Consider the following 4046-nt stretch of genomic DNA (forward strand, 5'->3'; position numbering starts at 1 on the left):
TCACTCACTGATAATTGGATATTAGCCCAAAAGCTCGAAATATCCATGATACAACTCACAGACCACATGAAGCTCATGAACAAGGAAGACCAAAATGTGGGTGCTTTGGCCCTTCTTAGAAAGAGTAACAAAATACTCATGGGAGCAAATATGGAGACAAAGCGTGGTACAGAAACTGAAGGAGGGGCCATCCAGAGACTCCTCCAACTGGATATCCATTCCTCGTGCAGTCACCAAAGACAGCTGCTGATGTGGATGCCAGGAAGTGCATGCTGGCAGGAGTGTGATACAGCTGTCTCCTTAGAGGTCTGCCAGAGCCTGACATATACAGAGGTGATGCTTACAGCTAGCCATTGAACTGATCATGGGGTTCCCAATGGAGGAGTGAGAGAGAAGACTGAAGGAGCTGAAAGGGTTTGTGGCCCCATGGGGAGAGCAACAAGACCAACCAACCAGAGCTCCCAGGGTCTAAACCACCAGCCTAGGAGCACATAGGGAGGGACCCATGGCTCCAGCTGTATATGTAGGGGAGGATGACATTGTCAGGCATAGGTGGGTGAGGAAGTCTTTGGTCCAGTGAAGGCTGGATGCTCCAGTGTGGGGGAAATCGTGGGTGGGGAGGTGGGAGTGGGAGGGTGGGTGGCAGCACATCCTCATAGAAGCAGGAGGAGGAGGGGATGGGATGGGGGTTCCTAGGTGGGGGAGGAAATGGGGAAAGGGGATTACATCTGAAATGTAAATAAAATTTCCAATAAAAAAAAAGAAATCTGGTATCTTCTTTTCTCACAGATGGGAAAGTTTATATGAAGAATTCTTAGGAAATATTTTTCAATATTTTAAGAAGCAACGTATTTTATTTTTGAAAAACTTGTTTACTACTTTTATTTTCTCATCAATTAAAAGTAGAATTTATGTTTATGAGAAAACAATTTGGCACACATATATGCAGAAGAGGGAAAATAAGATGACTCAGAATTTCATTGGGCAAATGTAATACAGCGACTTCTTGGTGTACTATGTAATCCTTCCTGAAAGTCTTATTTGCCTTCAACAGGATAGCTATGTATATATGTATCTTTACTGCAGGATATTTGACTACACTGTGACCCTGAGTTTGTGCTATTTACTGAAAAAAAACAAGACAAAATCATGTCTAGTCATGGTGTGGCTCAGCCTTAGCACACACCTTTAAGAGCTTTATGCTTGAATATTGTAAACAGGATTAAATAAAGTCAACCATAGGTCATGAGGCTGAACGAGTTGGCAGGAAGAGAACATTTGATTGTTAAGCTAAAACCCTAGAGAGTACAAGGGAGTCGGGAAGATGGATAGAGAGAGGAACAGGAAGTAAAAGGGAGGAGCATTCAGTTTGAAAGGTTTTTGTTGTTGTTTTGTGTTTTGTTTTGTTTGTTTGTTTGAGATGGTGTGAGAGTCAGGCATTCATTCTGGGATGTCTGCCGAGGAGGAAGGTCACCTGGGTGCTTTCTCTGCCTGTCTGAGCTAGCAGGCTTTCACTCCAGTATCTGCTCCTGAGTCTTCATTGGTAAAATTGAACTGTTGAGATTTTGTTTAAAAACAACCTCTATGTATGTATGTATGTATGTATGTACATATGTATGTATGATCTGTCTATCTGTCTATCATCTATCTATTCATCTATCTACCATCTATCTCTATCATCTATCTTCTATCTATCTATCTATCTATCTATCTATCTATCTATCTATCATCTATCTATCTATCTATCATCTATCTATCTATCTATCATCTATCTATCTATCTATCTATCATCTATCTATCTATCTATCTATCATCACTAATCTACCATCTATCCATCTATCATTATTGATCATCATCATCATCTATTTTTCTATCATCTGTCTATTTACGTCTATCTAAAGAGAGTTTCAATCTGTGTCACTCAACTCTTATTTCTGGACTTGTGTTGAGATGTTCACAATGGTGGAGGGAGCAGACCATTTACTTCATGATGGCTTGACTACTGTCATGGATTGGAATGAGGGATAGAGACCAGGGCACCAGCATTTCACCATTTCCTTTAAGGACATGTACCTAATGATCTTACTTCCTTTCACTCGAGTCTATTTCCTAAAAGTTAGAACACAGTAAATAACACCACTAGCTTGGGGTCAAGATTTTGGGTATATTTAAGACATAAACTAAAACAAATATATGTATACATGTTTATATATAGATTTATCTATGTGCACACCTGAACATATATATGTTATATAACCATTTAATTCCATTTGTTTGGGTTTTGGTACAATCTATGTTACTCAGGTTGCCTAGAACTCATGACCTTAAATGATTATACTAAATAGGTAGGGTTGTAGTTGTACACCGAAGTCCAGTCTAAGTTATCAGTTATCAAGTACCCACATCTTGCTAGCAAATACACACACACACACACACACACACACACACACTTATGTATGTATACATCATGTCTTAAATATACCAGAAAGTCTTGACCCCCAGCCAGTGGTTTTATTTGTTCTAACTTTTAGGAAATAGGGTCTAGTGAAAAGAAGCAAGATCATCATTAGGGATATATATATAACAATTACAAATGGAAAGGCTAGAGCTTGTTGAGAATAACTGAAAACAAAGGGAAGATTCTTCTACCAAGTCCCTTTTTTTTTTTTTGAGTGTTTATCAAATAGTGTGCTCCTCCTCAGTCTTGGAAATGTACATAAATCCTTTTAAAACTACATGGAGTTTTGTCAACTTTATGATCCAGATCTGTCTTTCTCAAAGAGTTGGCGGCCATCTCTTTGTAGACCTCTAAGGAAACAACGTTGCTATCTCCCTTGTGGGAAGAAAAGAGCCTAAAGTTGCTGGTGCCTTACTCTAGGCAGCAAAAGTGCCTCCTGCCAGAAAGACATGCGAAGTTTGTTTTTCCTCTGGACAAAGCCGGATAGTTAAAATAGATGGTCACAATAATCCCCAAGTAAATTTAGGATGCATAAACGTAATACAAAGTCTTAAGGCAACTAAATTTTCCCTGAACTCAGAAATCCCCCATCAATATAATAAAGAAAACAACTTTATTATTTTAAAATTTACTTGTTTATTTTTTTCTGTGTGTAGGCACATGGATATGCAGATACCAGAGAGAAACTTAGAGGTTAGAGTAGCAGATATTTCTTGTCAACTTGGGAACTGTGTTTCTTGAGAACACATAAATACTTAGTTGCATCCACTAGGCTGTCTAAATGGTAAAACATTATGTCTTGGCAGTTTGTTCAGGATATGTACCGCATGAGTGTTTAATGCTGATTATTTTAAATATATTTTATTTATGTATGTGTATGTATGTATGTATGTATGTATGTATGTACATGAACAGAACATGTGCTATGGGGGTCATAGGGCAACGTGAGGAAGTTGGTTCTCTCCTTCTATCATGTCGGTTCTGGGTATTGAAGTCAGGACTTCATAGTTAGTGGCAAACAACTTACCCACTCATCCATTTTTCTGCCCCTCCCCAAATTAAGTTTTTAATTCTATTTCCCCAACATTATATAATGTTTAATCGTATCATTCATATTCATCAAATATAAGAACAATCTTGGATGAAAGATACTCTAAATAGAAGATTGATATATCATTCTTCCAACATCTTATATTAATATTTTATAATTAACAAACACTGAAATTATGTGATATGGGTTTCAAAGACAGATACATATTGTGTTTCCTTGACATAAAAAGCATAAAAATATGGGACAGAGACAGCTCGGGGCGTGCAAGTGCTTGCTGTCTAAGCATGATATCTGCGTGTGATCTAGAACCAACAGAAAAAAATAAAGTCACAAAAAACCCAGATGTGGCGGGCATCATAAGCAGGGCTGGAGGACTGTAACAGTCCTTCCAGAGATGAGAGGGAGGCAAGAGAAATTTCTAGAAGGAGGTTCCAGGTCCAGCTAGCCTGGTATGCACTATAGAAAGATCCTTCCTCAGCAAGAGGGAAGGTGAAGACCAACTCCCGAAGTTACCTTCTGAGCTTCACTTTCATCATT

This window comes from Grammomys surdaster, unplaced genomic scaffold (genome assembly GCF_004785775.1).
Source record: "Grammomys surdaster isolate TR1022 unplaced genomic scaffold, NIH_TR_1.0 125818, whole genome shotgun sequence".
NCBI lineage: Eukaryota > Metazoa > Chordata > Mammalia > Rodentia > Muridae > Grammomys > Grammomys surdaster.